Here is a 27,828-nt window from a genome sequence, read left to right as displayed (position 1 = left end):
ATAGCCATAGTCAGCATGGGCCAAAAAATGTGGCCAAAAACACCAAAGGAGCAAAGTGTATCTTCAAGAGGGGAATACCACTGCCAGTGGATTTCTGCTGACAGTCTTTAAACTGTGCTTTTTTTGCTGCTGTGATAAGATTTCCCACTTCTCCAAAAATTATTCTACCTCTGGCTCTGACAGTGACATGCCTGCACAGGACAAACAGCAGCACCACGAATTACAGGTGTTCTCAAAATAAAATACACACTATTCCTTGTAAACTCTTAAACCACAGCCTGCTGTGATTCTGCAGCCTCCCCAAGGGATCAGACACATGGGGAGGGCTCAAGACATAAAATTTCTTTCAATGGGTTTCTGAGATGTTTTTAAAGGCTGAAAATAAGTTTGCTTTACATCTTGGCTGGAGACGCTGGACAAAGGTAATTTTGTCTGCAGTGGTTTATTTGCCCATCTCACGGAGCTGTCTCAGCTCGTTACAGTGTTTGGCAAACACTCCTGGTGCAAGTTCTGCTCTGTAACCCCACTTGGGTCTTTAGAGCAGTGGAAAAGACAGATACTTGAAATCTTCTGGAGCACTGTAACCATCAGGTAATTAGCTGGAGCAGACTCACAAAGTAGGAAAGGCTCACGAGAGCTCTGAAATGAAAGCACAAAATGCCTCCTGGAACTAATTTTAGAGTGGCTTGAAGTATTTAATCCTGCAAATTATTGCCATTGAGGAAACCTCAAGGTACTGCTGGATCTTAATAGTGGCAAAGCAGCAGGAGGGGCTCACCCTGAGCTGCCTCCTGCTGCTGGCACAGCAATCAGATGCTTTACACCCTCACAGGGGCAGGGGCATGGTTTGTTCCCAGTGACTTCCACAGTGGCCTGGAATTGTTCCTCTATTGTGTTTGGAAAGGATCCTTTGTCAGCAAAGCCAATTCAGCCCTACCTTGCAAAGAGCAGAGCAAAGGAAGAGGAGAACAAACCCTGGGGGTACAGACACCCCTGTATCCCCCTAGACCCTCTGCCATGGGTGCTCCCCACCCTTCAGAGGGCAGGGCAGGGTTCAGAGGGGCACAAGGACGCAGAGTGCTTCACTCCTTCCTAAGACCTGTCTGATTTGGAAAGATGCCTTTCTGATTCCTTGCTCTGCTCATGAGTGCTCCTTAAGGAGGCTGAGGGGATTGGATTTATTCTTTCATCCCTCCAGGAGTCCCTCTCTCCTGTGTGAAGTGCAGAAAGGAGACATCAACCTCGTGAGGACTGTTTTTAGGAATAAGAAATGGCAGATATGGGACTAGAAACCAACTTCTTATGTTCTTAAGACCTACTTACCCTCAAAAAGATCTTCAGATCTGCAAACTCCTTTACTTGCATCAGACACCATGTGAGGGAATTGGGAACTCCGTGTTCCTTTCCACTGAGAAGATACTCCAGGATCCTGTTGCTGTGGTGGTTAAAAAAAATTTCCTTTATTTTCCAGACAGAATTTATTCATAGCCAATTAATACCCCTTTGTTCTTGTGCCAAAATATTCTTTTATCTTTAATAAGTAGTCTGTCTAGCTCTGTGCAAGCTCTACTCTTGATTGCTGCAGAACCAAGGAGTTCCCTCTTCCACAAGCCATAGGAAGAAATGTTAATAACAGAACATGCTGTAATATCCCATGCAAATTTTGCAGGAGCCCATCCAGGTGTGTGCAAGAATCCATGTACTAATTTCAAAACTATTTCTACTATCAGCTTTCCCAGCTGGAAAGATTTGCTCATCACTTAAAAACAAAGGAGAGGCAGCAACCTACATTTTGACATTTACCTGAAAATTGTTTCCCAAATAGGAGAGTTGCAGTGTCTCCTCCTTTCCAAAACTCACCAGACACCAAGAAGCATCTCTTCAGCAGAGCCAAGATTTAAGATCCTGCACATTTCATTGAACAACATCCATTTTGGAATTCAGATTTTGTTTGTTTTTAGGCACAGGTATCCTTTTGCACGTGCACGACTTATATCTGCAAGACCAAGTGATCAAATATCAGAACTAAGGATAGACATAAACCCTTATTCATCTGCAGTATGATTCATTCTTTAAATATTGGATTATGTCTTGTTTTCCACCAGATTCTACCTCAGGATGGACAGTGTTCACTTAATAAGCAGATATTCAATATTTTGTTACAGGGTCATTTTTCAGCGTGTGGCTTGAGGCCTTATTTACCACAAACTACTCCAAACCTGCTTGGAAGACACAATTGCTGATTTTCTTGTGAGCTTTTCTCGGGCTGTTATCAGGATGGCATCTGAGTGCTTTCACAAGGCTCATTGCTTCTAACAGCACCCTGGAAAACGAGAGGATATTATTATTCTTGTTTGACAGATGGGAAACTGAAACACAAAGAGATTCAGGTCAAAACATTTTGCTTTTGTTGGGTACCCAAACTGAGATGTCTGGGAATTGATTTCTCAGAGTTTTTAACTCTGTGCAGCATCCCATGGCAGGAGGAACAGCCCTGACAGTGCACTCTGCACACGGGAACACAGAAAAAATCAAATTAATAGCCAGTTGGGAAGAATTCAAATTGACTTCTCTGAGACTTGGTGAGAGCTTTGCAGGATTGAGATGCCTCAGCCGTGAGATCCCCCATTTTCCTTTCAGTTCTCTCTCTTTTACTCCACTTTCCCTGTTTCCACAGCAAATACAGGCAAAGTCCACCAGAAACCAGACTCCTCCTCTACCCAGCTTTGACTCATCCCCTGAGCTGCTCCACCTTCTGAAGGGAAGGAGCCCAGGGTCCTCTGCTAAATATAGCACATGGTCCTGTAATTAAAGACTAGACCAAACACAGGTACAAAAGGAAGCCAAATAAACACTTTGCAGGAAACCCTAATTTCATGAATTCCCGACACCCTTTTCTAAATAATAAGCTTTTCAAGGAGAACACTGTCTCCATTATACATATGTATATATAAAAATGTAAATTTTTATACAAATGTAATTTTTAATTAAAATAAAAATTCTTATATATATATATATGATATATACAATATATAGGATAGGAATGTTACATAAGTGTAACTATATAAATTTATGTATATTTATATTCTTGTTCCTGAGTAATAATCAGCTGAAATTTTCCAAAACCTGGAAAAGGTACGTGGCACTGTATACTAAGCCCAAATGATTAAAGCTTTCAAGTTAAAATTAGAGGTGATCAAAATCTGCCCAATAGGTTTCAGTTCAGCATTTTGACTGTGTCCTTCTGTTTCACAAAATCAGGATGTACGTGCCTGGGTAAGTCAAAACCATTTGTATTTTATAATGTTCACTGCTGAAGGAATATGTAGGAGCAGGACTCCAAATTTCCAGTATTCAGGAAATTCAGTTATTTCATGATTTCATTTCATTCTGAATCGAGAGAACACCTATACCTCCCTTGCCTCAAACTTTGAAATTCCCCTTAAAATTTTATTTGTGTTGGGTTTACATTGTTCTAAATAAATCAACCAGAGCTGATACCAGCATGGGAAATTTCAGAGTGAATGTTTGGAGCTTGACAGAGTTACAAGGAAATAAAGAAGCCTGGAAAGTTTCAAGCAATCCTAGTTACAGGTACATCACCAGCTATTTTTAAAATACCACTGCAGTAGCATCTAAATTTTGTTAGAAAAAACTTATTAAATGTGCTCTGTGTTATTTTCAGTGCAGTGATACTCAGGAATGTATCCTCATTTTCCAGGTGCTTTTCTGCCTCTCCCAACTTAGTCATAAGAGAGTGAGGAGTGGAGCTCTGCCCTTCCTCAGCCACAGGACTGCCTCATTTCATACACCCATGAAAAAAGACCCCAAACTGAACTTTTTTAACCCAAAGGACCCCCTAGTAACCTGTGGAAGAAGGAGCAGCAGCTCTGAGCTTCCCACCTGGGGCAGAGCAGCCCCCACAGGTAACACACTTGGGAGAACACAGAGGGGACTCCTAAGAGAGGAAACCAGGGTTCAGGCTAATTCCATGCCATGGAAAAGCTGGACAACCTGGCCTTTTCACTGACTAATATTTTGTTCTGTTTTCTTATCAAGGGGACAAGAAACTTCACTCCAGTGCCTTTGAAGGACACGCGGGGGCTTGTGTGAATGTTGGGCTTCTCCTGGTTCATAAAGAATCAGTCAGGGCAAAAACCCCCTGTGTGAGGATGTTCTCTTTTGAAGGGAGGTGAGAAATCAGCTCCAGCCCCGAGCTGAGAGTGGCTCTTTCCCAGAGCTGGGCAGTGGGGAGGGCTCAGCCAGCACAGGAGGAATTCCCCTGGAATCAGGAGATCCTGACTCATGGGGCTGCTGTCCCTGGGATGGAGGGGCTGGACTGAGTCTGGGCTGGGTCAGAGCAGGGCCCTGGCAGAGCTCCCTGGTGCACAGTCAGTGTTCCAGGGAAATAAAGGAGATACAAGGAAAAAACTGTTCCACAGGCAGTGACAGAGGCTCAATCCCCAGGGCAGGAGCTGCCCAGGTGACACAGATAGGAGACCCTTCCCAGTTGGTATTTCCTTTCTCCCTTCATTTTCCTTAATCCTCTGCTCCTCTGAGCAATCACAGTAACTCAGCTCCTGACATGATGCTCAGGACACTGTTATAAAAGCTGCCCCCTAACCCAGGGTTTTAGCCCTGATTTCAGCAGTGTAAGCTGAGGCTGCACACAGAGCAGAGCTGACACGGGCCTGGAGTCCCTCAGCACTTTTCCTCAATAAATTAACAGCATTGCTGCTGCCACAGCAGCCTGAGCAGTTTGCAACATTTGTATTTCTGCTTTGGCTATTTATTGGTGTTTTTCACAAGCCCTTTTAATGCCTCCAGGAGTAATTTATGGGGACAGAATAGCATGAAAAGAGCAGATTCCACTCATTTAAATCTCTGGATGATGAAAATCACATGAGAAGAGCAGGTTTCTCATTGTCTCCTCTTCATAAATGGCTTTCTGAGGCAGTGAAAGCCATGTAAAAGCAAACATAAACACTGTACAAACACCAAGATATTCAGGTTTGTTTGGACTTACCCAAACACTGCCCAGAAATGTTCAGGTTTATTCAGGTTGGGCTCTGTTTTGTTAACTCATTCCTTAAAATGTTGCAGGTTTTAGTTATTGTTAACATAACCAACCAGATATATGGACTAAAATTTCTTTTAACTGATATTACTACACAAAAGGATTACTTTAATAGAAACAGGTCTTAGTATTATTCTTATTTCAGATTGTGATGAGTAATATGTGTGACTGTGGTGATTCTTTTTTCCTTTTTTTTTTCTTTATTTGGCAGCCCTCACTGCTCCTGCTCCAGCACATGATCTGGACACCCAGGATGGTCCAAGTTTCCAGCAACTCACATGCTGGTTATTTATTTTATAAAATAAGCAAATTAGTGAAGCATGACTTACAAACTCTTTGATCCAGTGACCACTCATCTGTGTACTCACATAAAGAACTGTAACCTTTTAGTGCTCATAGTAAGAGACATGGGCAGGTCACTAAGTTTCCTTCCTAGGGCTGGGGGGCAGTTTTGGAGGTATCTGCCACACACTGAAGCTTCACATTTTTCAAGTGAAGTGAAATTTCCAAAATAAGTAACACTTGCCTTCTAAAGGCAAATGAAAGAGGTTCCTTTGCCCTGTCTTTTTTCATTAATTAATACTCTTAACTCCCTAATTTCCAGAAAAAGTCATAGAATCACAGAAGGGGTTGGGTTGGAAGGGACCTTAAAGCTCATCTTGTTCCACCCCCTGCCATGGGCAGGGACACCTTCCACTGTCCCAGGTTCCTCCAACCTGGCCTTGGACACTCCCAGGGATGGGGCAGCCACAGCTCCTCTGGGCAACCTGTGCTAGGGCCTCCCACCCTCACAGGGAAGAATTTCTTCCCAATATCTCAATCTAAATCTATTCTCTTTCAGTTTAAAACCATTCTCTCTTGTCATAGGATACAATGTTTTCTACTTCAGCTCTCCTACATTTCATGTTTTGCCTCATGAGACCAAATTTATTACAGTAAGGGATGTAATTTAATAGTATACTTTAAACAACCATGAATGTACCTGCTTGGCTCCTCATTTTTCACCAAGTCATTCGAGGAAGTATTTAAAAGCCAGAAGACTGCCCCAGAATTTGTGTGAATAATCCAGGCTTCATGATTCTGCAAGACAGAATAGAGAGTTAACTTGAGAGGTTTCCTCTGCTGCTAGTCACATCAAAATGCCATAAAAGCAGACAGATCCTTTCACACTCTGTTTCCCTAAAGGGCCATGGAAAGCAATCTCAGTCTAGACCTTCATCCAGCCAAAAACTCCTGCACCCATGCTCAGCTTCCTTCACTGTTATCTCTGTATAATCAGAGGAAATAATCCCCAGTGTACAAAACTGCCAATATATTCAAGGCTTTGCAAAATCCCAGCCCCCCAGACCTGAGCTGTGCAAAGTCACAGGATTATTCATAATTTCACCAGCCTGATTCAGCAGAAGGAACGTGGAATCGTTTCAAGTCACATATAAAGCTGTTTATGGGTGTTGGGAAAAGCTGTGTCCCCTGAACAAAATGTAGCTTTCTCTCAGCTTCATCCCTGGGTTTAAGGAGAATTAAACCATTCTGGAACTTGCTGGGAAAAGGGGAACAGGGGGATAGAGAAGGACAATTTATCTCTAAATTACATTGCTCTTCAGAGTAAACCACAGAGAGCTGTAATGGGACAAGTAATTTTTTTACCTAGTATAATTAATTAGAACCCATAAAACCCAATTAAACAGCACTTTTGAGACTATCAAGTGGTGCATGTTTGAAACTGCAAATATGACAGTGTAAGTATGTTTTTATAGCTGGGCACACTCCTCAGGATTATTTTCAGTGCTCTACTAAAATGGGAAATGGCACCAGTTTGGCCCCTGATAATAAATCGCTTGGAAACAGGAGATATTAATAATCTTTATGGGGGTAGGATGGGAGCCAGATGGGGCAGGGAGGGGAGTGTGAAAGTGGCATAATATATTGGCCTGGAAAACATAATCCAGGCCAAAGCAGAAATGGAATCTTGGTGTGTATCCGAGCGGGCTGGGAAGATAAAAGGAGAGGTGGTGGCTGAAAGGGGGCTCGCCCTGGGAGACGAGGAGGATGAGTTCCAAGGTAAGGAAGGGAACATCCTGCCAGGTAAGCACAGAATGGGAGCAGAGGAAAGAGATGCTCCAGCAGATTTCATGGCAAGGAGAGGGAAATGTAACTGGGAAAAGGTGCTGGGAGCTCCTGTCCCTGCCCTGCTGCCCTGGGAGGGGCTGTGTGTGTGTGCCATGGGTGTGATGGGTTCAACACACGATCCAGTGTGAGGAAAAGCTCACTTGGCCCTTGTTTATTGCCACGAGGCCCCGTGGATGTTGACCTTGGCAGCCGGGGCCCTTTGCCGTGTGCCAGGCGCTCGTTCCCTGCCCCTGGAGCAGCGACACTCATTAGATCCAGGCCCATTCCAGTCTCACGTTTCCAGCAGTGACCCGTGGCCACCAGAGCCTCCACAGACACTTCATCATCCCCTGTCAGCAGCTCCCAGCCCGGGCACTGCCAGAGCCCAGCGAGGGCTCAGGAGAAGCCTCTGCCTGGAGAGCCCCATGGAGGCCTTCCTGCTCCTGGAATTATGAGTTTGTTTGGGTTTGGAATATCTTATCCTTCAGAAAACAGCAATGCACTGTGATAAAATATATATATATATATGAACCACCCCGTGCTGGCTGAGCCCTGTGACAGAAGCAGACAATTAAATTCTGACAGTCCCACTCAGCTGTACAACGCTCCCCGTGCCAGCTGCTCCCAACAAGGGGTACCTCTATCTTATCAGTCGCTCAGAAAGTACCTTCAGAGTCACCTATCAACACAGGAGGAATATTTAATCTAGAAATGCAGGAAAATACACTCTCAAAAGAGATTTGGGAGGAGAAATGGAGAGAACAGCTGGTCTGGACAGAAATGTTGCAGCGAAGACTCACAACATCCACAGGGAGATCCAGGGAGGACTCAAGAGCATCAAGGAGATAAGAGATTTCTGCAGAAATGCTTTGTGCTCTATGTTATGCTCTCTGAAGGTCTGCAGAGTGCTGTCACATTCTTTATATACATGGGGAGGCTATTCATCTCTTAGTTTTTAAGAATCCATTTACTAAACCAGAGAATCTTATAAATATTTGCATTTCATAAGTCTTATGCCATTTCACCTGCACGGAGCCCTTAAGCTTTCTCAACTACATAAATTATTTTAAGATCTGTCTCCTTAGTATATCTAAATACTGTCATTTTAGTTTGATAGAGACATTTCTTTCTCTTTGCTCTGTGTGTAATTTTCTCAATTTAGGAACTAGATCTTTAAGGTCGATTCCAACAGAAGCCTTTCTATGATTCTGTGAAAACGGGCAAAATTCTGAGGCCTTTGAAATCAATAACAAATCTCTCAAACTTTATTTGTGTCAAGATTTTGAGTTGAACATATTTAAGTAAATTCCTACATTTGTTTCTAAATGAGAGATCTGTAGCTCTTGAAGTGTCTTCTTGGGATGTGTTAATTTTGATAGGAAAATGAAAGGTGCTAATTTGTCCCTGTCGCCATATAATATTAAACAGTTAAATATGGTCTGATTTTGGAAACAGTACATGGCAGACATCCTTAAAAAAATCATTCAAAAGGTACTGAAAGAATAATCTTTTCCAAATCTGTCAACAAGATTCTAGCCACTGTTCCTGGCACAAAATCTAGCTTAATTTGGTAAAACAATCACTTTTGCTCTTGCAAACATTGTAAAACAAATGGGGTCACGGAAAGAAAAATGGGAACATTAAAAAGACCCTTGATAAATCCTCAGGAGTGTGCTGCTGTGGTACTGTGGGGTATTTCCAAGGTTTTAAAAGTACAAGTAGATGTGGAGGCAGGAGGGAGCCCAGGCTGCAGGGCTGAGGGGCTGCAAATCCAATTCCGAGCGTGGTTCTGCTGTGAATGCTTTTCCAGGTCTCACACCATTACATAGGATGTAGCATCATAATGATGTCAACCCTTGGCCCAAAGAACAAGCTGATTTAAGTTTTATGAGGGGAAGGATGAATCCTTCCAAAGGAATGGTGAGTGGGATAACACAGAACTGTGGGATCACAGTTACGCTCTGAACTATTTTTAGCAAGGTACTGCAAGTTCAGGGGTGGTTAGAAAAGGCCTGCACAGCTCAAGTGAAGCACAGCCTCTCCAAGCATTGACAATTTGCTCCCAGTTTTGCAGAGAGGGAATCAGACCCTCTCTTCCCTTTTGCTGAAGGTGACTGTGCAGCAAGGCTGCTCTGGGGGTGTGAAGGAGCATCAGAGCCTGGGCAAGGAGCCTTCCCTCCCTGTCCCCACCCTGGCACAAAGGACAACACTCACCTCACACTGGAACCAGCACGTGCCCCTCTCTGCTCTCTCCAGGGTGCACCAGGGCACAGGGAAGGGAGGGGGCAGCAGCAGGACCCAGGTACTCATTGACATGATTTCAGTCCCAGATTTTCCATCTCTAGGGAAACACAACCCCCCAAAGATCAGATACAAAGGAAACACAGGGGGGTGGGATTTCCATCAAAGCTGCTGCTGTTCCTGCAGTGAGAGCACGTCAAAGACCTTCCCCCAGCTCCCTTTGGAAAGTCACTGCAGATGACTTCTGCCAGCTCCTGTTATGTTTTTCCCTTCTTCAAACACATACTTAAGAATATCCAGTTATTGTAGATCACCAGGAACACACAAGGAATGGGTTGCTTTATAAGCTTTACTACAATTATGGATAATGCTGGAAATATATACTGTATATTTCCTGTATGGTGGGACTGCTACAAGCACAGAAAATCCACATTGAGGGGGATTTCTATGCAAGCTATGCAGCAGATAAAGATTGGATTGCAAGCTTGAATTACTGATTCAAGCTGCTGCTTTGCCTCTCCCCACCCACTTCCTTAATAGCTTTTAAACTTAAATAGCCATATAAGTTAAAATGTTCTTTTATAGGGTGAAATAAACAGATTTTATGGTTCAGAAACTGCAAGTTTAGAGATCAACACTTTACCACTAATTCATGCAGGTTCAAGCTAAGGAAATGGCTCATTTTCTTCTCTACAGTTGTTGAGATTATTTTCCCCAAAAAAAATTCAAGATGCACTTTAAATTAGATGTTATGAAAACTCTGGATGAAGACAAGACTTTCTCTCAACAAAGTACATCTAACTTACTGCATTTCAGGTCCCAATTTCCATGAAATCAGAAGGAAATTACTGCTGAAAACCTCAGGTTGGCTAGAAATTGGTAAAAAACATCAGAATTTATTGTTCATGTTTTGATATGGCATTAAAAATAAACAAAGAAAGAAAGAACCAACAAAACCCAATGAACTCACAAGGAAGGTTTCATATGCCACTCTGGAAATCTAAAAAGGTCTTATGAGTGCAAATGTAATTAATATTTAAACTTCTTTTTAACCCTCAAAGCTCTGTAAAGAGCATTTAGCCCCAGCCCCAATACAATCCTCTCCAGTGGAACAGTGGGAAATGCCAGTTCCAGCTGTCCCAGAGAACCTGAGGAGAAGCAGTTCTGACAAGCTCCACACCTTAATCAACACATTTCCATTACAGGAATTATCCATCAGATATTTTAGGGAGCCAGGGGGATAACCACAACCCAGAGGTTCTTGCAGAAATAATGGGAGGGTACAAAACCTCAGGAAGATACAGCTTGGAAAGCTTGATATGACCTGAATGCACAGAAAGATATTTTCAAGCCAAGGAAGGGCAAGAACTGATTCTACAGAGCAGTGGGAGACACTGCCCTAAGTGCTCTAAAGAAAAATTGCATTGCCCAGATTGTTTTATCAGAAAAATCCCAGTGTGTTTCATTTATCCATCTATCTGTTCAACCCTCACCACTATGATTTTTGAAGATCTGATACATCCACTAACAGCAGGGGAGTATTTTTCTTCCCATTATTATCCCAGCTACATTAACCAGCATTTAAATGGTTAAAATGGAGGTTTTGTTTCCAAGCAAAGCTAATCCTGTTCCTGAGGACACCAGTAATGGTGGTATATGACAACATAATCAGCAGCACAAGGATATAAACAACTCCCAATTATCCCAAACCAAAATTTTTGAACATCTTGTTACATTTTTTCCTTAGGCCTTAAAATTACCGAGTTGTTATGGTTGGATGCTTTGTGGTGAATAAATCTAGAATAATTCCCTGGAAAGAGTGAACTGCTCTGAAATGCTGTTAGTGCAAAAGCCCACAGTACCAAGCATTCCCTGGCCTTCCCACCCATGGGGAAAGAACCACACCATGTTCTCATTGTGTGGGGACAGGAGACCAGGGAGGAGGAGCAGGGCTGGGGTGATTTCTAGGAAGGGGGAAGCAGCTGCTCGGAAGACAGGCAAGAGGGAGAGTGCAAGGAAAACATGCAACAGTGGGGTTTCTGCACATTTGACTTGTCTAAGTGCCCAATTCTCTAGGCCTGAAGGTAACTCACAAAAAAACCCCCAACTATTAAAAAACTCCATGGCCCATGAACACAACTGAATGGAATCTGAGAGGATCCCTGGGTGCCACTTCCCACCTGAGTGCACGGAGGCACCCCTGGATCCTCTCAAATTCCATTCAGGGTGTGTTCATGTGTCCATGCACAGCTCAGGGCTCTCACACAGATAGAACACGAGATCTTGTGCCTGAAACAGAGATGTCACAGCACACAGCACCCAGATCTGAAGGCAGATCAAAGTAACCACACTGAGAGCCAAATCCAAGCTTGGGCTTTGAATATACCTCCAAAACACGGCTGGTTTTGGAGCCAGACTTTGGGTTCTGTCATCCATCTAATCTTGAAATGGGTGGATCAAAGATGTTCAGTCTGAGGCTTAGCAAAGTGCTAACAGACACTGTTGAACAGAAATGGTTCAGTGAAGTGCTCCAAGCAAGAAATAAATTTGTTGGTGGGCAAGCTGGGAAGTGAAAGAGAAGTGGAAGTGGCTGAGGAAATGACTACCTATCGATTATTTTGCTGGGTTACCTCCTGACATTGGCTTTATTTACAAAAGGAGGGAAAAGGAGGTATAAGGTGGCTGAGGAATTGGACCAGAAAGCTGGCAGCAGTGCCAGAAAAGACTGGAAATTAAGAAGGATGCCCAGTGGTTTGAGTGCTGGCTTGGAAACCAGTAGCAATCATATGTTTGGTTCTCCATCCCAAATTTCCTGTATGACCTCGGCCAAGTCATCCAGTGTCTCAGCTTCCAAAAAGTGAAATGGAGCTCAGGAACCTTGTTAAAAAATAAAATAAAAACAACTTGTGGAGGTGAAGAACTATCTCCCTCAGCTTAGAGGGAGCCTGATGTAGTCATTGAACAAAGGAGACTGGATGGCTTCCTAAATTATTTAAAATAGAAATGCAGATTCACAACTATACAAAAGAACTGACTGCAGAACTCTTAAAGCTGTAGGGACAAGCCTGGTGATAGATCTTCTGACATTTCCATGCTCCTGTTCAAGCTATAGGAAAAACACACACACAGGAATTACACAGCCCTGGCTGGCACTGGTGTTTGCTCTGTAGATGGCACAAGTGCTAACCTTATTTTCTACATTGTTTATGCCAATGTAAAGTGGAAATAGCTGTAGGAATTACCCCTGACATGTGTGAGATCTGGCCACATCAACCCTCTCATTTATTCCAGAGCATGCATTTTCCTGGCCATCATTTCTCAGCCTACCTTAGTCAACTGCAATAACATTTTTGGCCAGTACAGACCTGATGTCTGTGCAGATCTGGAAGGAATTTCCCCTCCAACACGCATGATCTTCCATTAAGCAAAGCCAGTTCCATGATTCCTGGAAGAGTTAAGAGGTACAAATATCCTGTAACTCTGGATCCTTGCAATTAATTCTGCGGTCTCCTTTTTAGGGACAAGAAGATAATTCTTTCACACCCGGGGCTGATGGGTCATTTAGGGGCAGTCTTATCACTCTGTGAGCAAAGACACATTGCTAAATAATTCAAAATGGAAATCTCTGATGTTGTTCATTCTTCTGCTCTAACTGACCAAGTGTTATGCAAATTTTGGAGTGGAAAAATAGGAACTCAGTCTCGCAAATGGCATGACAGCCTGGATGGGTTGCTGTGCTCTGGAGAAAACAAAGAAGAGTACCAGACCTTATTTACAGACCTTTCAGTTCACTAATCATGAATAACTGCAACATTTCTCCTGCTGCTACACACAGACACTTCATCAGTGGTGACAAACAGAGAGGGTCAAGCATTTCTACCACTGTGTCCTCCCAACCTGGCCCATCCCACTTGCTGATGGAGGCTCCTCCTTGAGGCATTGCTGTCTTTAACAGAACAACACTCATGGACAACTGTTCAAGCACAGAGAGGATGCAACCTCTTAAATACCTACTGAAAGGCAAGTGAATGTTTGCATTAAAGGCCAAGCTTGAGAAAGATATTTAGGTAATAAGAACAAGAAAAATAATCAAATCAATCAGTAAAATCAGAATAATGACATTAATCAGCAAAAGAGACAGAAAAAAATTAAAATTCTTACCTTACAACAAAGTCTGGCTTTGGAAAGACTTAGAAGTGGAAACTTTTCCTCCTCCTAAGTAGTCTCTCAAGTTGGGATTTTCAAACTGCTGTTCAGCTGTGACTTCAGCTTGAAAGCTCTGAACACTTGTGGCTGCTCAGTGCACCTATGTTAAAATTCTCCAGAGGTTCACATGGTCCTTCACTTGGAGTACACAACTGCTCTGCTTGGAGAGGGTAAAGCTGTGGTGTTCCTGCTGGAAATGTTAAGACAAACTGTGGAAAACAAGGGTTATGTCCTAAATCTCCCTCACTCATGGATTTACACTTCTCTCCCTTGGCAGAGCAGCTCTTCTTGGTCCATACATTGGGCAGAAAATGCTCAGGTCTCAAAGCTGCTGTTTCCTCCTCCTGCAGGAGGTCACTGCACAGAGACATCCAACACCAGCTATCACACAGGTGGACATGGGATTTTCCTTTCCCAAGCAATGTCCAGTTGGAAACCATGGAAACCTCTTTAGCCACAGAGACATAAAGATGCATTAGGGAACATTCTCACCAATCACATGCATCTTTATGCAGAAGCAAAGCCAAAGTTGGCTCCTTCCCCCGTAGTGTAAAAATTCCTATACAGATTATACACCTTATTAATTCTAGGCCAGTGAACTTTCCTCCCAGTTTATAACAAAGTGTCACATTATTAGTCAGGCTTTCCAGCATCTTTTGATAAAAATGGTGGTTTTATTGCTGTATAAAAAATACAAGGCAAGTTAAATGTTCGGTATTTTCTTATAAAATATTTAGGTTTATAAACTGTTGCAAACAGCCTGGTGTTTATATAATATTCAGACATCTCTAATGCCTCTTATGAAAGCTAATGTATAAGCTCTTAGCTTTGCAAAAGGGTTTTAAAGATGCTCTGCCCATCTTAAAGTGTAATTCTACATAGTCTGAAGAGCTACTTTGATAACAGCTTGTGTTGAGCTTAATGTTTATTCCTCCCACTGCTGTCTAGGTTGAAATTTGCTTACTTAATGAGTGAAGGCCCCAGTGCATTTAAAATTTAAATACCTGACTAGGACACCCTTACTCAGCAAAAAGCACACACATGCCCAATTTCAGGTACATGCTTAAATCCTTTAAGTCTCAGAGCTCGAATCATATGCCCACATTATTCAACAGACAGAAAAGCAGTTGGGAATACATTTCTGAAGCATTTCTGAGGCAGAAGAATGTAGTTCACAAGGGTAAGAAGCTTTAATCACTTCTCTTCCAGGTATTGCTCAATCTCTGCCACTACTAAGAACCAACTCCTGTTTCAGTTTCTGAGTTGCTGTAATTCTTGTTGGTTGTTCCTGTAGATATTTTACTTTTGCTCCTAAATAAAATAAATAATAAAACTACTCAAACTACAAGGCCACAATTGTTCCCACATCCAACAAAATGCCAAGCAGAGTGGGATTCTTTTCCCCCCATCAATGGACTCCAAGGTGTCATGTTTGCACCTTGTCATTTTGATGTCAAACAACAGAAACAGTCAATAATATTTATAATTTTGAGCACATTGTTTAAAATAGAACAGTATTAGAAAGACTCTCCTTGGATTTCTCCTGTGAAGAAGAACAGATTTTTAATTTATTCCCCTGTGCAATTTCTAAGGCCTGTGGCCATGGAGGGGAAGTTACACAGCACTGAAAGTTCTGCAGCAACCCCAGGACAAGAGTTCTGATCCTGAGGGAAAACTTACAGAGTCCTTAGGGATTGTTTTCCATAGTTTCTTCTCCTGTGTAATGTGTAAGTAAACTATTTTTCCCCATCATTGGACAAATTTGCCACTTTTTGGGTCTAGAACCTCAAGAAAACTCTTTCTCTACAATAAAGGCAGAAACAAGTCATCTGATTCCTCCCCAGACTTCTGCAGAAGGACAGACAAAGGCCATGCAGCAGATTATCCTCCTGCTGAACTCCCAAAGCAGCATTTCCTTGCCAGCTCCAGCCCTCCTGGAGCTCCTTCTCCACCCACACCCAAGTGGCCTCTAGAGCCAGGACTGGGCAGTGCCAGGTCCTTCTGCTCTCTCTGTGTTTTGCTGTTCAGTAACTTCACCCCTGGGATCTGATCACAGTGGTCAGAAAGATGCCCCTGTTTTGGGAGTAAATGGCATCTGGCTCCCAGAGCAACACAGGGCCAAGAAATACCTGCACAGACAAACAGCTCTTCCCAAAGGTCCTCTGTACAATGACAATGGCACTGCACATGACCTTCAAAAATTCTTTGCATAGTAAATTAACTCTCCTCAAAGCATGATTTTATAGAAGAAGGCAAAAAAAAAATAAAAACTATCAAGACTGAAGAGCTTTCATTTTCAAGACAAGGACATTGTGGCAAATTAAAATCAATTTATCCTTTGAAATAAATTTAAATAATTATAAGCAAGGAATAGCTTGAAAATATTCTCTTCCCTGCCCCTTTCAGTTTAATTTAATGAGGGACACTAGTTAACAATGCCAATAATAGACTGTTGTGGTAACTCATCATGGCCACTACAACCCAGCTGTAATCAGACAGAAAAGTATCGAGGGTTGGCCAGTGCAATCATTATCAGATTGAGATTATTCAGAGAGAGAAAAAAAGAGCAAGAAATTTTAAGAAAGAACCTTTGTTTATTTGATTAACTCCTTGCCATCTATTTTAATTCTTCCCACTTCTTCACACAGTCATTTTCCACTCATCTCTCTCAGCTTCCCTGCTTGCTTTGCTTAGTAATGCATTTCTTGCAAGCACATGAAAGCTTTTCCAATGGTCCCAATCAGGCACATTCTCCAAAGGCAGGCTCACCCTAAACAGCACTCGGAGTCAGAACAAGATGCAAGACAAGTAGATCCAGCAAATGAATAGGAGGCATCACAGTGAGACAATTATGATGAATATAAATAAGCTGGCGAAAAGAAATATCATTTCACTGAAACATGCAATTTTACTGAACCCAAAATCATTCTTGGAGACAAATCTGTCTTCAGAGAGCTTTCAGTATGAGGGTTTTTGAGGTTGCATCAGCTGTGATCTAAGGCAGCAACATCCCAGATATTTAGACTGAGTCTGTCCCCATTTTGCAAAGGCAAATTTTGAATGTCAGAATTGCCATTATCTGACCACCTCATGGTGCAAAGTTACCATGAGCCCTTTGTGGGAAGGAGAATGTTCTTAAAGCCAGTTAGTCCATATCTTCTCTTGCTTTTATTTAGAAGCCACTGTGCAGCTACACAGAAATACCTGAGCTAATCCAGCATGAGCCAGCTCGAGCACAGAGAGAGAACAGAGAACAGACACGCTCCCCCAGGCAGCTGCTCAGAACAAACCTGTGGAGAGCCCCAGCACACAACTGCAGATACTGCCCCTCCCTCAGGTACCTCCACACTGGACTGCACATCCACCTCTGCACATCCACAGCCTCCTCTGCCCATCCACATCCACCTCTGCACACCCACAGCCTGCCCTGCCCATCCTCACGTCTCTGCTTTAGCCTGAGCACCCAGAGCTCTCACAGGCCATGCAGCACTGCACATTTCTGACGTGGTGCAATAAGTCAGACAAATCTGGTCACCCAAACACTTCCAGTAACTCTGCTTAGCAATGATCTACAGGATGAGAAACATCCAGCAAACTCCAGCAGTTTTAAGAGTTTTACTATGGGTTATTTCTTTTTCTTTTTTTTCTGCTTATTTTTTTCCCCATTAGGGAATTACCAGTTGTTCCAAACTGTTATTAACTGGCTCCCAGCTCCACACACACTGTCAAAGTGCTGCTCAGCTGGCGGGCACACCGTGCCTTCCCAGCAGATTTCTTTCACAGCTGGCTTTGCAGCCTGAAAGGTCCTTCCCATTTCCAGCCCTGCAATCCTTCCAGGCAGAAGGGAGGAGAGGAACAGACAGATGCCTTTCCACAGAGATGTAACAACCTGAGCAGGTTCTCAGCATGTCAATAACAATCTAATCAGGCTGCATTTACTGAGGGGAAAATGAGGGCTCTGACTTTGCCAGAACACTTCACACATCCGCCTGCTCTTACAAACACATACAACACACTCCAGTTTCCAGATGCAGATAAGGATAACCACAGTGTGGAAAACAATCCAAGAACTAGTCTAGCCAACTCCTAGCTGGACCTCAGCCTCTTTCCACCTCCTCTCCGTGCTCTGGAATAACAATCTCTGCCTGTGCCTTTAGTGCAGTCTCACAGACACTGCTGGGTGTTGGTGTCCCAGCCCGTGCCCTGCTGCTCCCGGGATACACAGGGATGGATCCACAGGCTGGCCCACCCTGCTTCTCCCTCTGCCTTGTGTAATGCCAGGGAAACCTAGCTATGCCCAAGGAGCAGGAATTTGTCCTGGAAGAGTCCTGATGGCATGTCTAGAGAAAGAACAGCTGCAAGGATCTCTCCTCCCCACGTGGGCAACCAACTGCACAGAAATGTCCACAGCTCACCAAAAATAATGCCAGGCTTTTCTTCTGCTCAGTCTAATTCCTGCCAGAGCTCCCTCCCTGGGCAGGGCTGATTAAAGCTGACCTAACCCTAACCCTGACTGGAAGACTGGGGGTATCATCCTCAGGTGACCATAGTTAACTTGAATTAGTCACTGGCTTGTGAATCAGAGAGCAATAACCACCCCAGACAGCAGAGCTGCACACTGGCTCCTCATCCAGCATGCTCCAAGGCAGGGACTCATGCCCAGTAGCAAGCTAATCTTGTAAAAAAAATAAAATTGTAAAATAACACAATAGGATTTTGAGTCCAGATTCACTGCCTGCAGGAAGGAGGATGATTTTTTTTTTTCTTTCCTGGCTGATTACCTAAAGAAAAAAAAAATTCTAGCTCCAGTGAATGAAAAAGGACTTTTTAGTCCAAATGCCTCAGTCAGGTCATCCAAATTCCCGGTTGCCTTGATCTCTTTTCCAGCCAATGAGCTCCTCTTAAGCTCTGACTGATGGTGTTGTATATTTTAAAATGTGTTTATTCTGACAATTTGCTCTGCTTTTATGTAAGAGGACAGGCAAGCAACTCATCCCCAAAACCTCAAGGAAAGAGCACAAGCCTTGGCTGCTGGACTATTTGGCTCCCTGAAGACTGTTGATTCTTGGACAAACTGTTATTCCATCCCTAAAAGATGTACTTACCCTGAAAAAGAAAGTGCACACACAAACATACAACTAGGTATTAAGAGCTTTGGTAGATCTGTGACTCTGGCCTTGTGACTGAAGTGTCAGCTGCTCCTGCAGAAATGGACATGGTAGTGGAAAAAAATCCCAAACAAAAAACCAAAGGGAGAGTGAACCCTGAACTGCCCACAGCTGGACTGGGCTGAACTTCCACTGCAAGCCACTAACGTTGGGTTCTCCTGTCAGTGAGGTCATGGAAACCAGAGGCAAACAAATGGGGACTTCTAAACAGATCCAGGGCTAAAGGAAGGGGGGAAAGGGTGTGGGGGAGAATACTCAGGGAACATCCGTTCTGTGGAGGGCTGTGTGTTTCTCAGGGTACCAGGAGAAGGGCAGATATGGCTGTACAAGAGAGGTCAGCGGGTATCACATCACCCCTTTCCTCTTTCCCTTGGCTGCCTCTTAACACTCCCTTTGAGTAAATTTCCCTTTGGTTGTGGGAAACACATAATCCACCAGTCCTCTTACAAAGCATGTTGCAGTGGGACTGCCTGAAATAAAACCCAGAGTTTTGCCTTCCAGCCCCCTGCCTTCACCTCTACTGCTCACTCCTAGCCTTAATCTGAGCAGAGAAGACAGGACTGGGAGGTGGGCACAACCCCATTGTACACCCAGAGCACAAGGATTACTCCAAATACAATGGTGGGGCTCCTTAGTCCCCCTCACTCCCTTCCCCTAACGAGTTCCCCCCTGGTTTTACCAGGAGTGCCTGCACAGACATGTTGGAAATGCATCCCCAGGTCACCACAAGCTCCTGCATGCTCAGGGTCAGCAGCCCTGGAGACAATGCCCAGCCAGCACATGAGGAATAGAGACAGGGACTAGATTAAAACAGACTTTTAAATGAAGTTCAATTTAAATAAATCCCCCTATTTTTGTTGCCATCGACCAGTTTAAACTACATTTATTCTCTGCCATTTGTCTTCTTTTTGTACAACCTATTTGTGGTTAGCAGTGATTGCACAGGAGCTCATCATCTCCCAGGCTACACCCCCCACTGCAGGGGCTCATCCCAAGGGTGCCCCAGTGAAGGGCTCAGCTTATATCCAGCCCACAAGCTCCTGGGATGTCCCCCTTCCCTGCCCTGCACACTGGTGCCTGTCCTGCAGCCCTGCCACATCCCCTTCATCTCACACCCCGACATCCCAGACACAGCCCTGCACTGGGATCCTCTTCCCACAGCTCTGTCAGCACCCAGGCCAGGCTGGCTGTGGCCTCCCCCCTCCACAGCCTGAAAGAAGGTGCTGAAGGCTTCTCTAAGGGTGGCCAGGAGTGGGGACACAACCCCCATGGAGGGAGCAGCCAGCCATGGAGAGCCATGGGCAGCACCAGCCATGGGCAGCACCAGCCAGCCCAAGGCAGCCCCTGCCCAGCCCTGGCCTCCAGCTGAGCTGCTGGAGGAGCCCTGGCCAAGCTCACCCTGAGGACACTGCCCACAGTTCACAGCACCTGCTGGCAGGACCCAGTGCCCTCCTCCTGCCCAATTCCAGGCTGCTAATGAGGGAATGGAAAAGGATACAAAGGCCATGCCTGATTATCTTCAGATGGCACCAGCTCTGGAGAGCAGCCAGACAGCCACCCTGGACCAGCAGCTTCCTCGCCCAAACTTGTGGCACCTGTGGGCATGTGGATATGGTTCAATGGTGGAATTGGCAGTGCTGGATTAACAGTTGGAGTCAGTGATTCTCGAGCTCTTTTCCAACCCAGCAGCTCTGTGATTCAGTCAGGGTTAGGAGGGCTCAGCAGCCTGGCTGCTCCCAGCAGGCTGGGAATGTAACCTTGGGGGCACTGCATCAGGGCTGCACAGATCCCATTGATCTCCTCCCTTTGAACTTGGCAGAGAGCTAAAGTTTGCAAAAACGATTCTCTTTAACCTCTGTGAAGAAGCAGAGATCTCAGGGATTTGAGTGCTGATCATCCTCACGCTGCATTAGCAGGTGAAGGAGCTTCTTCAAGATTCTGCTCAGCAAAGTGAGCGGGTCAGGGAATGTCAAACAGGATCAAGGCCAGAGAAGATGGTTGTGTTTTTAATAAGCTCTGCTGCTAAACATGCAAGAGAGCAGCAGCTAGGAGGGAGGGAAAGGGTGTGTGGTGACATTGGGGAGGGGAGAGAAAGTCTTAGCCAGCAGGACAAGCATCCTGAGTCACACTGCTGGGGAGGTGAGGCTGCTCTGCCAGGGAAAGGCTGACAGACTAAGTCAGATGCTTGGAGTAATTCCACAATGTTAATAAGTAAACAAATAAAAACAATCACCTTTTATGAAATATCAAATCTTCTCAGTCCCCTCCTGAGTTGAACTCTCACCAACACCCACATCAGACAGTGCCTGGTTGCTGCCAGCACAGTGTCCCTGTGCTGGAGCTGTCAGAGAACAAAGGTGTCACCACAGTTCACCCACCTGTGACCAAGGCAGCAGCTCTGTCCTGATTCCACAAACCTCGTGGAGACAGAGGGAGGAGGAGGGTGAGGTGCCCAGCACATCCACAGCCTCAGGTACCACAGAGCTGCCACTCTGTGAGCTCAGAGATCCAGCTGGAAATCCCTATGGAAAACCAGGAGACAGAGAGCACAGAGCTGTGACCTGAGCCAGCCTGGGGCAGGGGCTGCCATGCACACACTGCCATGGCTGAGGGAGAACAGCCTCAGGGCTGGGAACAACACCTATCAACCTTGGAAAATAAAAGCAATGACTATGAAAGAGGTGACAAGCTCTGGATACTCTAATTGAAAAGTGCTGCTGTTTTCCAGCTCCTCTGGATATGGCACTGCAGGTAACCAGAATTCAATGATGAACAGTGCTGGGAATGGGAATGGGGTGTATTTGCTCTAAGCAGAGGACAGTCAGCAAAAGCTCTGTGAGGGGCTGTGAGCAGACATCAGTCTACCTTGGCACATGGACACCTCACAGGATCTCAGCATCACCAGGAGGAGCAACCACCGTGTTCAGAGCTGCTGAAGCTGAGCTCAGCAGCCTGAGAGATCTCACACACCACGAGCAGAGCTCAGCACTGGGGTTGGACTCAGATGCTTTAGCAACAAGCAGTGCAGAAAGCCCAAAGGATGACTGAATGTGAAGTCTTTCTTTGGAAGAACAATGGAAAAATCATCCAGCCAGGGTTTGAATGAGTAACTGGTCCTGACACCTGAACTACTGGCAATCCCAGGGGCTGTTTTAAAAAGAGTAACAAAATCACAAGATTTGTCAGCAGATTTTCATTATGAGGAAGCTGAGGTCAACCATATTTCTAAATTAATTTTCTAGTACATCTTGGTTAGACTTTAGGTAATAGTCCCTCCTCCAGCCCCCCCCCCCTTTTTTAATAAGTACAATTTACTAGAGTTGCATAAAAATGAGTAATACCTTAGTTTCACTTAGACCCAACATGAAATGAGTCATTTCTTTCCAGCACATGACCAGGCTGTTATGTCTCTCCTAAGCACACCACAGAAAGATAGAGATGTTACTTTTTGCCCATAAACAGACACTGCAAATCATCTGATTCTTTGAAGTGACAATGAGTTCACCTCCTGAAAAGGTCCATTTGAAGTGCACCTTTCCCTGTCATACCCACATCCCCACAGCTGTGTCAGGCCCTGGGAAAGGGGCACACACTTTGTTCCCATGTCTGTCTCCTCTGGCTGACAAGGGGAAAAAAGGTCTCTTTGACAATGGAGCCCCAAAGGGAATAAACATGGTACCTTTATTTACAGATCCAAGGCTTGATAATCCCATCACTAGATGCTCCATCCCCCTCAGGCTCTGAGTAACCAGGATTTATTATTGCCCTGTCCTGGGCTTTTCTGCCCCTCTCATCTTTCCAGCATTCTGCACCTCAGAGACACTCTCTGAGGAAGGTGGTGGTTCTGACTGGGACTGTGAAATGCAGTGTTTGTGTAGATAACATGATGACATTGAAATCACTATTCTGTCTTCCCCAAGCTCAGCTTTGCCCTTCAGTTTTTACCCTCTCAATCAAACTTAGTTTAAAGAAGAGTACAAAAAAAGAGAAAAAATCCAAAAACCTTATTGTCACTTTGAGTCAGAGGCAGGCACAAGATCTCTTTCCATATATTTTGATTTAGTTCACAACACAGTAAGAATTCATCAGTTTACACGAGACACTCACATTCCTCTGGATTTACACAAATGTGACCAAGAGCACAGTGCTGGTAAAAATTCCCAAAAGCTGCTCTCCTGCCTTCACATCTGCCACGAAGATCCCCATGACACTTCTGCAAATTCAACTCCCACCCACTTCACACAAAATGGAGCTACAAAGAGGTGACTTGCAGCTCCTTTTCGGATCCCAAATCCAGGAACTTCTCTCATATTCCTTGAAGTTTGACCTAGAAATACTGAAATCCCTTTTTTTCAAAAATAAATATGTTTTTTTATATGAACTGTATATCACCATCTCCTCACTTCCCAATCTGGGCCAGTTTTTAATCCACTGCCTTCCACTACCTCAGTCCTGAACTCCCTCAAACTGAGGTCATGCTCCCTATATTTCCTTTGAAATCATGACACCTACAAGGAAAGGGGGGTGGCAGTAGACTATATTTTAAGACCTTCCATAATCCAAGACCTGGAGCTATAAGAAAGGACTGTGCATTGCAGCACTGATGATCAAACCATGAGTTGGCAAGACTGGGCTTTCATTCCACTGAACCACAAATGCACTTGAAACAGTGACTTGCTCTTCTGCCTTTGTTCCAGATCAGCCCAGGATCTTTGCTGACATAAACCAACCAAGGTCATTTCTGCTCTGAATCAACAGCAAAAAAGGGAAAGGACAAGAAGTGAAGATATCACTCTCCACATCTTCATCCCACAGCATATTCCAGAGGGCACAACTTGATCATAACTTCTCTCACTCTCCCGTGACCTCTTGCAAAATAATCCCTCCTCACGTGCAAGTTATAAAGCAAAACAGTTCCTTTCTCACTGAAAATGCACACTGGCTGTGATGGCAAGATAAAAGTCATCCAACAACACACACACTTTCAGCTTATCTTGAGAAAAATGATACCTCATCCTCCAACAGGGAGGGCTGTGCAGGGAGCACAGCCTGCCCAAGGTTATGGAGGGATCCACATCATGGAGAACTTGGACTCTCCACCCTGTGGTGCTTCAGCACACAAGGGAGGGAAAAGGTCTGCTGCCCTTAAATTGTGGATATAGAGGCTCCACCACAACCAAACTGCACAACAGCACTCATCCAAGGGAGTTGCCCTCCCCTTCCCAAACCTTCAGGAAGCACTTGTAGGACATGGACACACCGTGCAACTGCCCCAGCCCAGTATCCAGGTGATGCCTCACATTGTCATCAACACAAGCCCTAAAACAGGGTGACTGTTTTGTTAGTTCAGGGTTGAGGCTGCTCTCACTGAAGCCCCTGCAGGAGGGAAGCCTACCTATGTGGGACCATGCTTCCTCCAGCACAGGGACACAGCACATGGATGTGTCACCATCCATGGAGCTCCAACATCCAGGACCACCCCAGCCCCAGGAAGTGCAGGTGCAGCATCATTTCCAGCCATGCTCCTCTTTCCCCCCAGGCTCTGCTCCTGTGGAAGCACCTTCATCCCCCACCTTTCCCTCAATACAGTCCCACTGATTTCCCTGCCCAGCAGAGGCAAACACCAAGCTCAGATCCCCAGTGGCATCTCAGGTTCTTTATGTCTCAACAGCAACGCCTGAGCCACGTCTGCAGGCAGGTTTAGGCTTTCTTTGGTTGTGGTGTGTGTCCAGGGGACAAAGCACATCTTGAGCCTCTCCCAAGGACCTGTGCTCCCTGTCAGACTCACACCAGTCACAGCTGAGGAGCCAGAGAGGAGGAGTATGTTACACTCCCTTCCTTCAGACAACGCTCCAAAAATTCCTGTGTTTGACTACAGAAAACACAAATGATGTGGTTAAACTGATCACCCTGGCAGTGATATAAAAAGAAACAAAACAGAGCCAGGGAAATCCAGATTTACAGACCTGTAGCCCATTTCCTTGTAGCACGAAGGAGAAAAGCAGCTTGTAGGCACATGTTTTCCAGCCCCCAAATTTGTTATCTGTACTGGTCTTACACCCAAAGGTATTTCTCCAAGATACCTTCGGGTAAGCAGGAATAGAACCACAGCCCCTTTTCATGCAAGCCAGATGTCACAAAGGCAGCCAAAGCTATGGGCCTGTCTTTTTGTCTGCTCTTAGAAATAAACATCAAGGTTACTGAGCAGGAGAAACTACTGGGGCAGTCACTGCTCAGGAACCCCAGATCCTTTTCCAAACAGCAAATTACACATGTGTAAAGACTTGGCAAATGGAACAGGCCTGCTCTGCTGCCATAGGCTCACCCTCCCCATGGCCTTCATCCCTTCATCTCCATCATTAGCCCCTTTCCTGGATAACCATGCCTATACAGAAGTGCAGTGCCTTCTGATAACATCAGCTCTCCAAATGCAAGGGCTGGCATTAAATAAGTATTGTTACACTTCTTACCCCTACTTAAGTTTGATTTGGTAATAGATTAGAAGTGCAGAACAGATAACTGCTGAAAGCAGAAAAAACACGGGGGGTTCTTGTCCAAGGCAGAAGAGGGGGAGGGAAGGAGGCTGGAGGTGGCTGTTCCTCCCCAGCCTCTGCTGATCGAAGCCAGCCATCCCCATCAATACCACTTTGCTTTGGCAGCCTTTCCAGGGGAAAAAAAAAAGGAAAAAAAAATCCCACTCCCCCTGTGCAACCTGCTTTAATTGCTCTGTGTATCACACACCAAAGGGGAAAGCCAGGGGGGTGCAGCAACATGGAGCTGCACCACCTTTATTGCTTTCAAGAGAAAATTCTTGCAGTTGGGGAGCAGGAAGGGGGACAGAGCATCCCCCCTGACCCACAGGGCACATTCTTTGCCAGTCCATCTGCCACCCCCAGCTGCTAAATCCTCCATCCCCAGCACAAGGTGATCCCAGAGCAAAGCACACTCCTGACACAGGAAAGGGAACAACTTGGGCTGGTTCCCCCTGACAAGCCCCGCTCTCCCCACCCCCTCCCTCCCTGCCATGCTTAAAGCAGCTGAACTCGAGGTACTGAGATATCACAGAGAGAGTTTCCCTTTCCTATCCTGCTCAGATGGCTCTTGTCAGCAGCTCCCTTCAGCCCTGTTTTCCATGAGGATTTCCTTCCCTCCTACTCTGGAGCCACTGCTCTGGAGCTCACATTATTTGATTTCTTGGAGCCTACAGTCTGGAGCCAGCGAGGTTTGTCTGCTTCCCTGGGTTCAGCTAATAAATTGGGATCAGGGGGTCACACAGCAGGGGACTTGGAAGCCTGAGAGCCTCTGACACCATTTTTATTAGTTTTTACTATACATACCATTTCAGGAGCCGGGATGCCATCCCAGTGGGGCCCTACCCATTGCTTAGTAACTAAGATTTTGTAATCTAAGTTTTGACAAGGTCATTTTTTACCTTGGGAGAGGGTGGGGGAGGGAGAACTCCCACATACATTAATTACACAAACACTGTGGGGACAATGCAAATAGGAACCCATTTCCCTTTTGCATCAGGGCCAAAGAATGAAAAATCTATTTACTATAGGGCTATTACAAGCTAAACAGGCCTGGATATTTTAAACAACTCACTGATACAGTCCCATCCTCTACTTGAAGATTGGATGAGTGCATTTCAGCCTTTCTCCTGTCTATCCTAAAAAAAAACCCCATGCCATAAGGAAAAGTGACCAAACTTGGAGGCAGCCACAGAGCCCTGATGCCCAGGTTGTAATAAATGCCCCCATGCCTTTACTGGGAGCATAGGAGTAACCCTGAGCAAGCTAAAATTAAGCAGCAAAACTTCCACCAGCATTGGCCTGGCCATGTTGATTAACCCAGTGCTTTGTTAACCACCACTGGCACACTGGGAATAAAGGACCTTTGGGCAAGTTCCAGTCCCAGCAGACAGAGGGGCAAAGAGCCCAAACACCCACTGGTCCTTCTGGTCAACCAGAGACAGGTTTTCTCCTGATATAAAGTTCCTTAGGCTACCAAGCAGGATGTTTAGAAAGCATGGGAAACAAGGAAGCACAGCCACTGACAGCAAGTGAGACAATCCCATGGGAGCAGGGTCAGAGCCCAGGCAACAGGAGGTCTGTGGTGACACCCCCTGGGAAATGGTACCAGTGTGGGGGAAAGGAGCTGCCAACCATCCTGACCTGGGAAACAAGGCAAAGCAGGCATTTTGGCCCACAGACACATCAGGTGGTGCAGCCAGAGAGCCAGGCTGCCTTCCTGGTGCACTTGGTGCTGCTCTCCTCCACTGCTGCTTTGCTGTGTTCAATAACCCTGAGCAGATTTTTTCTTTTTCTGTATTTTTACATCTGCTGTGATAAATTCATTCTGGAAAGGGGAAAATGGTCCTTTGGTCACTCCCACCTTTCCCTTCCACCCTCTCCCCTGATCCAGAGCTGCATGAGGTGTGTGCCTCTGATGTGGTTAGAGAGGGACTGAGCCTGAGTAAGGCTCTGAGGTCCCTTGGTATGTGTCCTGCTGGCTGTCACCTCACTGGGCTCCAGCACATGCTCTGAGGTTAAGTGCCAGTGTTTGTGTTTTGGGCCTTTGTTGTGGTTCCTTGGTATGTTCATGATGGCCTTGGCTCTGCCACCCCACAAGCAAATGCAAAACTCACAAAGTGGTGACTCAGTGATTTTCTCCACTGGCAGCAGCAGCAGCTGGCAGGGGCTCAAAACAGATCAGAGAACAGGGCAACAAGTGTCTCCAAGATGGATTTCAGACAGACGAGGAAAAACAAAAAACCTGAAAAAGCATGGAGAGGAAAAGCCTGATATTAAATAAAGAGCCAGAAAACAGCTGGAATGTCAAGTACAGAGGGAAGAGATCAGAAGTAAACGAGCTCTGACAGACCAGGAGCTGTGCTGTGCTTCAGCACACTCAGAACATGGATTGTTCATGGGTTAAACCAGCCTGCACCTCAAAGGAACCTGCTTTCTGCTGCCAGCACTGGAAGCTCAAAGCAGAGCCTACAAATCAAGCTGTTTGCTTCCTGCT

At 45.1% G+C, this 27,828-nt stretch overlaps 1 long non-coding RNA gene across 1 annotated transcript in view; it reads right to left on the bottom strand.

Moving 5' to 3' along the window:
* Positions 1-27,828, bottom strand: part of LOC135423408 (uncharacterized) — a 98,381-nt gene that overhangs the window by 56,411 nt on the left and 14,142 nt on the right. Inside the window, exons 5-10 of the long non-coding RNA XR_010434812.1 lie at positions 13,589-13,823; positions 9,401-9,527; positions 6,060-6,157; positions 2,220-2,323; positions 1,861-1,996; positions 1,324-1,435 (exon numbers count right to left, since the gene is read on the bottom strand). This is a non-coding gene — a long non-coding RNA (uncharacterized LOC135423408). The remainder of the gene's footprint in view (positions 1-1,323; positions 1,436-1,860; positions 1,997-2,219; positions 2,324-6,059; positions 6,158-9,400; positions 9,528-13,588; positions 13,824-27,828) is intronic.

Source organism: Pseudopipra pipra, chromosome 17 (assembly GCF_036250125.1).
Source record: "Pseudopipra pipra isolate bDixPip1 chromosome 17, bDixPip1.hap1, whole genome shotgun sequence".
Taxonomy (NCBI): domain Eukaryota; kingdom Metazoa; phylum Chordata; class Aves; order Passeriformes; family Pipridae; genus Pseudopipra; species Pseudopipra pipra.
This window is presented reverse-complemented; position numbering and strand designations above follow the sequence as displayed.